Source organism: Trachurus japonicus, chromosome 4 (assembly GCF_045865225.1).
Source record: "Trachurus japonicus isolate A0001 chromosome 4, Traja_1.0".
NCBI classification, from domain to species: domain Eukaryota; kingdom Metazoa; phylum Chordata; class Actinopteri; order Carangiformes; family Carangidae; genus Trachurus; species Trachurus japonicus.
In genome coordinates this window covers 11,003,806-11,018,326 of record NC_140910.1, presented here as the reverse complement: position 1 = coordinate 11,018,326, position 14,521 = coordinate 11,003,806, and the positions used below count along the sequence as shown (strand labels likewise).

General features: G+C 41.2%; 1 protein-coding gene across 3 annotated transcripts in view; it reads left to right on the top strand.

The window, feature by feature from the left end:
* The first annotated feature begins 2,133 nt into the window (after positions 1–2,133).
* The window catches only part of sbno2b (strawberry notch homolog 2b), a 61,669-nt gene continuing 49,281 nt past the window's right edge, over positions 2,134–14,521 (top strand). For all 3 annotated transcript variants that reach the window (XM_085773874.1, XM_085773873.1, XM_085773872.1), the window contains exon 1: positions 2,134–2,288. The gene's annotated coding sequence lies outside the window, so the exon portion shown is untranslated. The remainder of the gene's footprint in view (positions 2,289–14,521) is intronic.

Sequence of the window (14,521 nt, the reverse complement as noted above, 5' to 3'; positions counted from 1 at the left end):
TGGAAGTAGTCTAAAAGATATGACTAAAACAAGTGTATAAAAGAATATCATTTTCAGTTGCAGTAAGAATCAGGCAATGCAAGCCATATTAAAAATGTATCATGTTCTTCTTGTTCAATAACTAAATGTTTGAATTTTACTGCCACTGATCACAGCAGATTTTACTATGAATTTGTTAAGTTCTTTTCCATATGATATTTTAGACTTCTGTGCCATGCTGTTTTCTGATAAGTCATCTCTGATTTTTCCTGTGAGCACTTACATTGATCGGCCACTGGCTTGATTTTGAAGTACAAATAGAGTAGTATCTTAACACCTAGAGGCTATTTAGCAAGCAAGCGTGATACATTTTTAAGGGAGAACAACTTAAAACCTGATGATACTGCTTAGTTGATGAGGCTGAGGCTTTTGATTAGTCTCTACCCAGGGGGCAAAATCCCATTTTTTTTGGAAAACAGACATGGAGCATTGTAAAAGGTTTGACACCAGAAATGATATCTAGGAACTTCAAGGATTAAAACCTGGGTGGACAACCCGGAAAGCTACAGGGGGCCAAAACCCCTTTCTTGGGTAATTTTGCTGGTGAAATTATGTAAATGCAAATATTTAGGTACTACAATGGCATAAATAGTCATACAACTATAACATTTGGCAGAGAGTTTCTTGACACAGGGGGGGGGCATGAAAAAAAGATTCTGGGTTTTGTTGCAACTCAATTTTAAGATATCACCCTCAACATCCCAAAAAAGACCAAAAAAAGAGTACTGTTCGCCTGACAAATTCTCATGAAAATTATTATTTTTCAGCACTTTATGGAGAATATCTATGCTTGACATGTATATAGAAAACTTCCTTAATTCATAAGCTTCCATTTGAGTCCAAGATAGCCTTTCTATCTCAAAAGCCCCACTTGCTGTGGCCAACGGTCTTCTCTATCTATCTGTTCACTTTGGGCAGACCAGAAATAGAATGTTTTCTGATCATGCCAGTTAACATGGAGTTTTTCACAATAGGTGTTGCATTGTTTGGAGACAGCCTGTAGCTTTCCAGTAGCTAGTAGAAAGGCTATCTTGGACTCAAATGGAAGCTTATGAATTAAGGAGATTTTCTATATACATGTTAAGCATAGATATTCTCCATAAAGTGCTGAAAAATAATAATTTTCATGAGAATTTGTCAGGCGAACTTTTTTTGGTCTTTTTTGGGATGTTGAGGGTGATATCTTAAAATTGAGTTGCAACAAACCCCAGAATCTTTTTTTGATGCCTCCCCCTATGTGTCAAGATACTCTCTGCCAAATTTTATAGTTGTATGACTATTTATGCCATTGTAGTGCCTAAATATTTGCATTTACATAATTTCGCCAGCAAAATGACCCAAGAAAGGGGTTTTGGCCCCTGTAGCTTTCCAGCAGCTAGTTGACCGGGTTGTCCACCCAGGTTTTAATCCTTGAAGTTCCTAGATATCATTTCTGGTGTCAAACCTTTTACAACACTCTGTTTTTTTGCTTTGTCTCCTGGGTAGGCTACTCGTGTTTTTTGTTGTGAAGTGGTTGTTTTTTATTGAAACCAAGGAACAATTTCTTGCCAGCCTGAGGGTATTTTGGAGATTCTATTTGTCAATGCCACCAAATTTGATTGAAACATCTGTATATTTTATGTATTTATCTGGTTAATAGCCTACTACGGATTCTTAGGCATAGGCTAATTGTGTTCAACCTCACAAGTTGTCATCTGTATTGTGCTACAAAGCAGTAGGCTATGGTGCTGTGTAAACCATATAGCCTAAATCTAAACTCAAGTTTGTCTAGCCTACTATTTTGAAACAAAAAGTGACGTTGTAGACCGGAAGATGGTTTACAATTGTAATGTAGCCTAATCAATAGGTAACAGGATGATACTTACATCTGACTGACCTTATTGAAGGTAGCCTATTCATATTATATAGCTATTATCCCCAATATAAATAACGGGTTAAAGTCTTGTCTTATATAGCCTACCGTTAATGTCTATAATAGTAGCCCAGGTGTGCTAAACAGGAGTCTGATGAACTATTTATGGCCTGGCAGCTTTCTGCACGCGATCAACAAGCGGCAGTGCGCGTGACGACAGCGGCGGAAACATTTTTTCGCTTTTCAAAATGGCACCGTCTCAATCAGGAAGTGGGGAAAACAACTAAGAAGAATAAGTTGGATAAAATTCCTCATCTCTGTTTCTTTGACGCAAGTCTTCGTTCAAAATCAGCCCGTGTGGTCGGGGTTTGGATTGTGAATAACTAACACGTTAACGGTAAGTGTAATCTGAGGATATTGAGAAAAGGCGACCGACACATCGGCAGTCGCCGTAAAACAAGAGACGTTAAAGGCAGCCTCTCCTAGAAGCGCACGTTTTTTACGACGGGCTACGCCGCTTCTTGGGCGGCTGTCTTGAGTTTAACGTTATCATAAGGAGACGCTATCGGTAAACGTAGACCAAGGGAATGAGTTGAGACCAAAGGAAATAAGAGTGACTGTAATACATAATTAAATAACAAGCATTTTGGTCGAGGATACCTCGAAGTTACTGCGCCAGCGTTAAGAAAGGCCAACAGCTAACTAAGCTAGCTAGTTACTTAGTAATAAGCTATTGCTTTGATATTAGCTAACCACACAGTAATGTGGGTCATCATCTCTAAACAGCAAAAACGTTAGTTTCGATAGATAAAACACGACATACTATATTACACACAAACTTAAGTTTTTATGGTAGGATCAAAAGATGTTTCAATGTATGTAGGATTTTCTTCAACCAACAACATAGTAGTGTTTTGCCGTTAACCCGCACAGTTGGTACAAAACGAACATACCCAGTGAAAGACGCTATGAGCTATGCTAACCTAGCTAGCACAATTAGCTATCAGAAGTACGCCCGGTATTAGTAAACTAATACGGAATCTTGTTACATTTTGCCGTCCGTGATCAGTTCACATTAAGTTACATTGAAGTTGACGAATTGAAAGTGTGTTGTAGTCAACGATAGCTTGTTGTCTATCTGTTGTAAGTTGTTGTCGTTTGTGGGTCGGTGAGCTAACAGTCAGTGTAACGTAGAGCTGTGGCTGCTGCTTTCCTTTGTGCTGTGCAGACACTGAGCTGCCTCTGTCGCTGCTCCTAGAGAGATACTGCTGGGCTCCTTGTGGTGCTAGTTATGAGAAATAACACATAAACACCACGATCACATACATTTACATTGATATATAAAACCAACATAGGTACAGAAGGGTTTTAGCAGGCCAGTTGAATTGCTGGAAAGGGACTGTTGCGTTGTAATCCCAGGGCACCTTGAGTTAGTTGGAAATGGTATGAGCTCTCACAGTCTCTGGGGGTCGGTAGGAATGAATCTGGGAAAGCTAACTAAAACGAAAGTTGTAGACATTTCTCGTAATAGTAAACTTTGGTGGTGTGCGCAGTTACTCCTGTTGTGTTAGTTAAAAAGAGTACATTGTATCCAGGACAGGATTCACACATGATGATCTTTGGATTGCACACAGTTTCATATGCATCAGTGGTGGGTAAATACTAGCCCAGAAAGCACGTAGCCTACGTTACACTAAGCCACTGTACCACCATGATGTGACCATAGAGATAAACACCTCACTGCTGTAAACTGGTGTAAAGCTTGTATGTATATATACTATAACATGTAAGGTCTTTAAATGTTGAGTTAATATGTGGTGTAAACCAAACGTAGACCACAGGGATATTTGGTGATTCAGAAGAAGACTGAGTAACCAGGTCGAAATGAAAATGGCTTTCACAGGGCTGAACCCTCCAGTTCTTTTTCTTTCCTGCAATTTTCTCTCTTTAGTTTCCAGTGTGACTGTAGCCTGCAGCCAAGGCTAGTCAAGCTCAATGCAAGCCTTGACATAGTAGTTTGCTATGGTGGCTGGTAATTAATTTCTGTAATTAAACTGTAAACATTTCCACCTTATTGACAGATACTATTTGATGATTGTGTAGTGAATGACAAGCTAGGTTCCCGTCACAGTTTTAGTCAAGTGCCTGTAACCCCAGTGTTGTGGTCAATGGCCTTGGTGCCATTTGCTGACACATATCTCTTGCAGCCAAAATGGGCTCAAATGGCAAAATAGAAGCCAGATTGTCAAGCAGAAACAAAGTTGAAAAACTCTATCTCACTGCACTTTAATTGTTTCACCAGCACATAACCTGTGTAGTGCTAAAATTTCATTATTATGAGATACTGTCTATCAGAGAGAGTCTTAAGTCCTGAAGTTTTCCTACTTCATGCTGACTGTATTGGACTTGGACAATTGATGGCTTCATGCCCTGCAGGGACTCTGAAGGTCAGAACACACCGGATCTGTTGATACTGTGTCCAGGGGCCAACAGGAACTGTGGGGATGTTTCCCAGAGCAGGATAACCTAGAATTAGATAACTTAGCACATAATTGTAATTTTACTTTTCATGAATATAATGCTGATGTTTTGATCAGTGCAAATGAAATACTTTTTTTGGACACACTCGTGGCCACAGCTGTTTGGTCTCACTCTATGGCTGTGGCTCAGCCGTCGCTCATGCCCCCTGCTCTCTGTTCTCCCCTTCCCCTTGTCTTTGCTAGACCCCTTTTTCCTCCCCTCTCCAATTGGTGCCAGTGATAAATCTCATTTATGGCCTGTGGGTTGATTAGAGTGAGAGTGAAAAATGTGGAGTGGAGGAGGGGAATTGGGCCTAGGTAATATGTTTGATTCAGTTGCTGCTTTCCTGGAATCTGGCCTTCATTTGATAATAGTTCATATATTAAACATAACATGGATATTTGATAAGAAGAGAGAAAAACAAGTGGCAGTTGTGAGGAATAAAGGGTTATAGTGTTCATCTCTACACAGTGCACAAGAAACAAACCAGTCCTTTATGTGTATTCCCTGTCCTAGTCGCTAGTACCCAGACCTGGAGGTAATGTGGATCTCTCCCAAGCCACATAAGAGGTGATTGAAATGCAGGCCAGCACGCCACTCTCTGGCATTCCTCGCCACTTTGCCTTAAGGATTTCTGTGAAAATAGTGTGTCAACGTCCTTCTGAGAAAAGAAAATATTGTTTTCAAAATGAGACTCATCCAGGAAAGAAATATGAGATTATATCACACTGTTTACAATGATGGATGACTGAATACTGTATGTCATTGTTTCAGTTGTCAGTTTGGATCTCTTACCATTCCCATGTAGGGAATGAAAACACAAAAACAGTTAGTTGAGGGCTGTCACACAGCCTTCAAACTTTTGGAGTAGCACATGCAGTGGAGTGGTCAAATTGTGTATGTCATATTTTACACCCACAGACTTGTGATCAACTAATGCTTCCCAACATGTGGCTCACTTGCCTGTACAGGCCTCTTATGGCAGACCTGAGGACGCACAGTATTTTCGTGTGCATTTTCACAAGATGGGAACATTCAGTGTGTGTTACCCCATGTCGACCCGATTTAACTGAGGTTAAACATGCAAGTCTGACCCTCATTTCAAGGTGTGTTAATAATGTCGGTTACTGGACACATGACTCTTTCTCCCCTGATATTTGGCTTTTGCAGCATTTATAAAGTATAAATGGTATTTCCATAAATTTACATTATGATGACATTTTTTGTTTGTTCATTATCCTGTAAAGTGACCTTGGGTTTTTTGAGAGGCACTAAATAAATTTGAGTGATTATTAGTTTGATGTAGACATTTGCAAATTTGAAGTTTCATTTCCAGATGACAATTTCACAACCTTACTGCAGAACTTTCTTTGCCAAATTTGTGCTCAACTCAAAGCAACTGGGACCAGAGTGGAACAAAACAAATAACCAAAGTGAGTTCTATGTGATGTGGGTGTTTCAAAACAGGGGAGAGGTGGTGACACGATGAGCCTTTCAAAAACTCTGCCGTCTCTGTTGCCCACTGCTTGACCACACATGTCGAGCAAATCAGTTTACTGTAACAACAGTTACAGTCGAGGGTGGAGGCAGTTGCAGTAAGACCCAGACCACAGTCATATTATCACTGGCCGCTGTAGTCTTTGCTGGTGTGAGTGTGCAGTGTCAGCAGATATGATCGCTGTGCATCACATCATGGAGAAAACATGCCACGAATGTGGAAAATTAGCATTCGCCATTGAATTTTCCATACCCCAATTTTTCATTATTTGCCAAATTCCTGGTCTTGGTGCCTTTCAAAATTGTAGACAAGCAGTTGAATTGTTGAGTTGTTATAGTTAATGTGCCCCATCAGATAGGAAAAAGTTTGTTTAAGGACAATTTAAAACAACAAAGTTGTTTTAACTGTCCTTTAACAAATGTATTACAGGATACCCTAAGGCCTATGGTTTGGTGAAGTTTATTGAGTTGTTAATATGAGTAAATATTTGCCATTCTTGTTTTCTAGAGTAGAGGACTAACACTAAAGTGATCCCCAGGGTGTTGATTTTAAATATGTCCGTTACGTAGAGAGAACATTTTGTTTATCACAAAAAGCAAGAGTCTGTATTGGTCAGCGGCCCCGAGCCAGCCAGTGCAGTTTCATTCAAACACTGTGCCTAATTTTGACTGCCTTCATCCTGTTTTTTTGCACTGACTGTTGCCAGCAAGTGTCTTTTATTTATCTGAACTTGCTTTTGTCCTAAGAGAATTGTTTTTAATTAATCTTGCTTGACATGGTCCAGTTGGATTTCTGTGTGTTTTGGAGGTGAGGCCGAACAGTTTTTTCCCCTTGTCTGCAACCCATCTTTCACAGTTATAGAGGCAGTGTTGGAGGTGGGGCTTGTGAAAAGATTAAATGGATTTGAGCCAGAAAAGGATGGGTTCTGGCAAGCATTATCACACTTCTGCTAGCGTAATACAATGCTGTAATACACTGGAATTCAGATTTCCTGTGTAAGTGATATTGTTGACTTGCATAACTCGATTGGTAAGAGATTTTGTAGGCAAGTTAAAAAAAACAAAAAAGATATAAAGATATAAAAAGATTTAACCAAGTGTTGTCAAATAATTATCAAGATGTACAATGAGAAATGCATTTTACAGTTGAAAATTTAACTTGTTAGTGGTGACTCTCGTGGATAATCAAAACTCTTTCTAGACATATCTTCGGTATTTCTTGACTGCAGTTTTGTTTACTTATCATAGGACATACCCGTATATCTGCAGTGAGTTACTATACTTAGATTATGTGCAATGTAGTGCAAACATACATTGCAAATTCACACCCACAATGAGCTTGAAGATATTTCTAGTTCCATGGGCACAATTTTCCTTTCACCGACTTGCACTTGTTATTTTTTACAATGAAAAGATTTCAGATTTACTATAAAGTATCTCCCTGACTTTGTCTTTCCACCTAATCACTTATACATAATTTGTCTGAGAATGGCCTATGCCTGTCTGACTAATCTTCTAGATTAGCTAGCAGTGATGTTATTGTTAAGAGTATGATTGCAGCCTGAATCAGTGCTGTCAGTCAGTCGGCTCCTAGTTGAAGCCTACAGATGAAGTGAACTAACCCTTAGCATAGTGAAGTGGCACAGACGGACACAGACAGGCTCCCTGACAGTGTGCATGTGGTGCAATATTCTCACGACTGCCACAGAAGTGAGGTCAGTCTGAGCCGAGCAGCGTACTGTCTGGATTTGAACCACTGTGGACCAGAGTTCAGAAAACTGCACCATGTCTCCTAGCAACTTACTCCACCGTCCTGTTTTGTTTCCAGTACAATATTTGTATTTTTGGTATTATGTAAATGTGTCCCCATCAGGATCGGCCTCATTCGGCACAGGAATGCCACTGATTATGGAAAAAAGTCATTATATCTGGGACAATTGACACAGATTCTGCTCGTAAGGTTGCATTTGTCAGCAATATTCTTGCAGTGCACGTTTAAAACTTGTATCATCCAGTCAAGTTCAGTAGTCCCTGCATTTCACCTTCCCGTTTCCTGCTGTGTGACTGTGAATTGTGCATCTGATAACTTTTCCTTGGCGTCATGACTGACTCGGTAACCAGGGCTCAGAGGGGTGTGCAGGGGGTGGAGATTCAGATGCAGGGAGCCAGCTGCCTCATATCAGTAGCAGAATCCAGCCCGGGGTCAGATTGGGTGAGAGGCAACAGCCAAGCCAACACCATGGGCTTGCTGTGACAGGAGGGAGGGAGGAGGAAGAATGAACGTAAGGAAAATGGGGACAAGGAGTCATATAGTGGCTAAAGAGGGATTGTGATGGAAATAGGAGCGCAGCAGGCTGTTTCTAGAGGAAAACAAAGAAGGATAGTGATGGAAATGGGGAAGTAGGCAGTATCACTTGAGAATACAGGTTTAGTGATGGAGACAATGAGAATACAGAGTAGGAGGATGACAAAATGATGGTCTTTATTTAGAGAATTGAAAGGGCAGATATGAGTAGACAATAATATTTTAGTGGAAAGTATCTGACGCAGAGAGATAAAGCAAACTGTACCAAAAGAGGATTAATGACGTTTGCAAAAAAAGCAGCGCTACATTTTTAAAGATGAAAGAGTTTTCTATTTTTTAGTTTTATATTCATATTATTTATTGTTGTGTTTTTATCACTGGTAATCTGATAAAGAATAAAGTAGGTTATCAAATACACAGCATGCATCCTCTCTGTTAGAACTCTGCGTTTTTGCAAAAGGACAGGCGAGTGTACTTTTAACATGCAAAAACAAGGCATTTATTTAAATATTGCCATGTCCAGCCTTCAGCATACAGTGAGTACTTCTTTAAAATACAAATTTGTTAAGGCAAAACGAGCTAATATCTGTTCACCTAACTAGTTGAACCGGAGAAAAAAAGGGTAGAGAGTTGCTTGCAGCTAGTGTATGTCATCATCCTTCTGTTCTGAGGAAATTAGATGACAGAGGAAAATGGGACAAAGAGGCAACTAAGTGGATCCTTCTCTCTTTGATCTAGTCAGCCTTTGATCTATTTCTGGTGGGTGCTGGTGGTGGCAGTAGAAGTAGAGGGATTTGCTGCCTAAATGAGTGTCATCAAGTCACTGTAAACTATTGTTTGTGATCTCTTCCTGCGTCTCTGGTCTTTGCACCACTCTGCTGTGGCGGTCACTGTCAAACTCCTTTTCAGCTCTCGCCTTTCTTTCCTCTTTGCCTCGTGGCCCTTTCTCTTCTCCTGCCTGGTCCTTTTTTTAAACGCAACAAAAGCATCCTCTGGGCCACAAGAGCTCGATTAAGAACCCCTTTAATGGATAAATCACTTTAATGTTTCATTCAGCTGGTGTTTGTGGGCACAAATATATTCATCATCGGGGCAAAAGGGTGCTGAATAGCCACTTGGAGCGGGTTGATGAGAATCTAATTAAGATGAATCGTTATTTCTTTGTAAGAAACAAAATCTTTCAACTCTTTTCAGTAAGGCCAAATTATTCAAACAACAGCCTTTTTTTCCAGTGTGTTCCTGTGTGGTGTCTTAGTCCAGACAACCTCTTTGATAAATATTTGAATGGGCGAAATGCAATAACAACAGGCTCTTAAAACCCAATTTGTTTTCATTTCATAGTCTTTGATAAGATTCAGTTACAGTCACTCAATCATTATTCTCTATTCAGTGTCCTTCCATACTGTTCACAGCTCCTATATGGCAATGTCTCTATACTGACTGGACAGTCTGTTTGCGGAGAGACAAACAGAACTGGATAGGTAGCTAATGTCTATGTGCTTAAGAGAAAACGTCATGCATGTGTTGCATGTGTGTGTGTGCGTTTGGACATGTGCACACAGCGCAAGTATAGGCCTTTTGTGTTGAAAAAGGTGCCGATTAATTATGTAGGCTGTTTTGAATGACAGAGCCTTGTGTTTCCCAGGGAAGTAACTTGTTCCTTTTATGAATATTTCATCACACTAACTAATGAATCCAGCCAGTCTAGGCAATCATAACCAACTAACAGCCCCCTTGCTGCCCTGGTGTAAAGCAGCTGGGCCCTAATTATTTTTAACCTGATTACTGGTGATGCTGATGGAGTCAGATTGGTGAAGAGTGAGTGGTGTGCTTCGGATTGAAGGATCGCAGTCACCCAGCATGTGAGTAGTGAATACAAATGTGCACTACGACAGGAGAGCGACTCACGCAGCTGTGTTACCACCGTGGATGGATTACTGAATGGCCTCCCCCCTCACCACAAATAAATGCAAAATGACCACAAAGAGACTTGAGATAACCCCAAAGAGATGCAAAACGACTACAAAGAGATGCCAAATGATCACAAAGGGACCAAATTAACACTGTGAGACGCTAAACAACCACTACAACCCCCCCTTTTGTCACTCTTTCCCTTTTCCTGATATTTCAAGTCTGACTAATTTGGCAGTTACACCCAGAAGTTGAACGGGACAGTAACAAAAGCTGTGTTTGCTCTGTACTGGATCTGATTGATAACTGCAGCATATAGTTGATGTATCATTTGACAAACACAAATCCATACCGACACATGGAGAGGAACTTTCCATAAGCAAAACTACACATAATCGCAAACCTTAAAGGGATAGTTCACCCAAAATTCATATTTCACTCATTATCTACTCACCCTCATGTCGACTAAGGGCTGGGAGAAGTTTCAGAGTCCTCCATGCCTTCTCGGAGTTACAGGGGGGGTCTGCACAGCACTGCATGTCCATATGACGGTAGCGAACGGGGCTCACTTTTCTTCGTCCAAAAAGACACACCAAAAAACATCCAAATACCTCCATAGTGCTCGTCTGTAATGTCCCTCTTGTATTGAAGCCCCGACATGAGAAATTGTTCTGAAAAAAATTTAATAAGTCTATATTTTAAGCTTGTTTGTAGCGGAAGCTCCCAGTGTCTCAGTTCACTGCTCTGCCTCTGCCTCACCGGCGGAGCTGTGAACTGGGTCGCTTAAAATATAGACTTATTTAATTTTTTTCGGAACAATTTCTCATGTCGGGGCTTCAATACAAGAGGGACATTACAGACGAGCTGTGTGGAGGTATTTGGATGTTTTTTGGTGTGTCTTTTTGGACGAAGAAAAGTGAGCCCCGTTCGCTACCGTCATATGGACATGCAGTGCTGCACGGAGCCCCGCTGTAACTCAGAGAAAGCACAGAGCACTCTGAAACTTCTCCCAGCCCTTAGTCGACATGAGGGTGAGTAGATAATGAGTGAAATTTGAATTTTGGGTGAACTATCCCTTTAAATGCTCAGTGTAGACCACTGCTCTGATCAAAATGGAAGTGAAAAACTTGGTTAAAACGCCTCTGTCGCAGGCTCCCTGTGTGTAGCATATACCGGTAGCTGTTTTCAAGAATGTGATTCCTAACAATGAAGCAGCGCTGAAAGATTTTCACAGTACCTTTAGAAGGATTAGTGCTATGCCAAAGAAAAGCAATGAGATGACTGTGAATAGGAGTAAAGTAAGACATCGTGAGGCCTCAATTGTCAACAGGACAGGGAGGGGGCGAGCTTAAAAGATTGAGCCTCGAACCGAAGATGCTCGTTTCCCACACAGTGCTGTCATCCTCAAGGAAATGAACGAATGCTGAGGACACAAGGAGGAGTGGGATACAGGCTATGCCACTTATCTTGACCTTAGCCAAAAATCTTCATTTTCTCCTCCCTGTCATACGCTGCCTCTTAGCACTGTACTTGCCATGGCATTTAAAGGGACACATGCAGGCAGTGGTGGCTGTGGCTCAGGAGTCAACGCGGGTTGTCCTTTAATCAGAGCGTAGGTGGTTCGATCCCTGGCTCGTACAGTGTGCGTATCAAAGTATCCTCAGGCAAGATACTTGACCCCAAATTGCCTCCGATGGCATTCCCATCAGAGTGTGAATGATACAAGTGCTCTCCGCAGAGAAGCAACAAGGAATCACTATAAGACGGTGAATGTGGCTGTATAGTGTTTTAAATGGGCAATAAGCTTAGAAAACCTATACAAAACTATATAAACTAAGTCCATTTCTCTGTGTGTTTGTTTTACAACTGAATTACTTTAATGTTCACCAGGTAAAGTTATGCTTTTACATGACAAGAAACCACAACAGAAGAAAACTTAATTCTATCTTACACACAAATGGTTGGTAGTTGCGTGTGGAAGTATGATTTTATATCAACATCCACATGTGAGTGCATTTTGCGAGCGAGATGGCACACACGCCAGGCAGTGTGGTTGTTCTCCTCGTGAGCGTTAATCATGACTTAGCAGCTTAAGGAAGTCACACTTCCCTGGATGATCCCCATGTGCTCTGGCAGCCACTGATAGTCAGTAAAGGCCACCAGCACACAATCGGCGAGTCCTTGCCGCCGCTGCCTGCATTTGAGTTCTCACCCCCACGCGCTGCGAAGCACATGTTGGGTGCTGTAACTAACAACACACATAGTAAACAACACATTTTGTGTTTTTGAAGTGACAGAGCTGTGCTGCTTGTTAACCTCTGTCTGGCTGACAGGCACAGTGACTCACACAGCCGAGGGGAACCGACGACCTAGAATACGGCCACACAGTTTCTAATTTAACCAAATGTCCATGTGCGCTGTCCGCTCCTCCTTCTTAGATTTAACACACCATCTAAGCACTTTGGCATGCCCAGCCCATATGTATTGGCTTATTTCAATTCTTTAAAATTGTACAATTACTGCACACGAGAAGGCCCTATAATCTCCCTGCAGCGAGCTGTTGCTTTAGGCCACCCAGAGAGGGAGAGAGAGAGACACATGGGAGGTAACTGCAGAAAAACCAGCAGAAACCTTTCAAGTAATTAACAGATTTAAAAGATTACACTACAAAGGAGTGTGTCTCACTCCCTCTCTCTCTCTCTCTTTTCTTGTCTCCCTCTCTTTCCATCCAGCGTTCATTTTCCTCTTCACCATATAAGACCTACACAGTTTACAGGCTGTAAATTCAAATACTGACAAAGTAGACAATGTGAGCTAAAAGAGCACACAGAGAGCAATGCCAACAGCAGCAAGCAACAACATGCACTAGATGTAAAAATAAAAAAAAAACAAAGTCAGTAAATTATCTGAACTCAACCCAAAATTGAATCGGTTCCTCCCCGGCTCATGCCACCTCCGTTCACCACCAACAAGCATATACATGGGGGGAAGACATTTAACCTCCTTGGTGGAGGTTATAGCCTCTAACCCATGCCAGGTTATAAAAATTATGTTTGTGCTGATTTCTGTTGAATGAACTCCCTTGTGTTGTGTGAGCTTTTGTTTTCTTAGCCCCCTCAACTCCAGCCCTCTTCTCCCCACTGATAGGTTTCTTCATCACCTCCCTCTTCCTCCGCTGAGGTTAGGAGAAGCAGGGGGTTTTGCTGTTTTTCTGGTAATGAGAGGCCTTTACAGGAAGGGGATATCTGGGACCAGTCTTACAATGATCAGCATCGATTATCCTCAGAGCTCACTGGAGAGAGTTTGGGAAGAGGGGACAGCAAAAGACAGGCATTTTTTCTGTTGCCAAGAGACAGCAACTGGCATAGTGTTAGTGGCAGTGGGTGGTAGGAGGGATGATAGGATATTATGGGAAGACTCTGAAAGGATTGCTTCTGGTTAATACGTTGTCTTTAATATAAAGCTATTTTGTCTCTTGAAGAAATTAGAAAATGCACCGTTTAGGCTGAGGGGTTTTAAGATGAAGAGAGCGATAAAATGACAGCACATCTGGACTAAGGTTTATCAGGAGTTTACTAGTTGTGTTTTTAGCTGTCAAATGTACTGATGATCAGTGATCAGATCATCCACTGAAGAATGAATACAACTGTAGTAAAAAGGTGTTATACAGATACACACTTCAACACATGAACTAAGAAGAAAAAAACCTCTCATACCAAAAGCTATGACATATACTACTAAATGTGTTTTCATGCTGCTTGACTGCCTTGATCTACAGTTATAGTTTCATAAGCATCACTGAAACCACAGAATTGAATAGAATTACACAATTACATCAAATAAAACAACTAGATTAAGTTCCTGTTTAGTTTCTTTCTCTCTCTCTCTCTTGCCCATTCACCTTCATGCTTGCTCTCTTTTTTTGTCATCCTTCTTTGCCCTGCCCTCTTTTTTTGTAGTAGTTAGTCAATTGTATAAATATTGTTCATGTTTAGAAGATTTAGCTCAGCTCAGCTGTGTCACATGTACCCCTGAAAATGGGTAAAAGTATACCTCAAGACCTCTACCGATTCGTTTTGCCTCTTTTAACCTTTGACCTAAATTTAACTTCTAAGACATTTAAGAAGCGTTGGTACAGCGAGGCCTGCAGTGCCCTAAGGGTGTTGCATTCACTTCGGTTCTGCAACACCAAAAGAGGCCTCACAAGGACACAGAGGCTCGAGTTTGGTTGTACATATTCAAAAAAATATCAGATATCATTGTGCTTAAGACCTCCTGCTTAGGGCGTTTGCCAGTTGGTTGTGTGCATTTGGTTTCTCCACGTTTGCTTCAACCTTATTCGGACAGTATCACACTGGCAGTCTGGGGGTAAAATGGCTTCCCTTTGTGTGTATTGG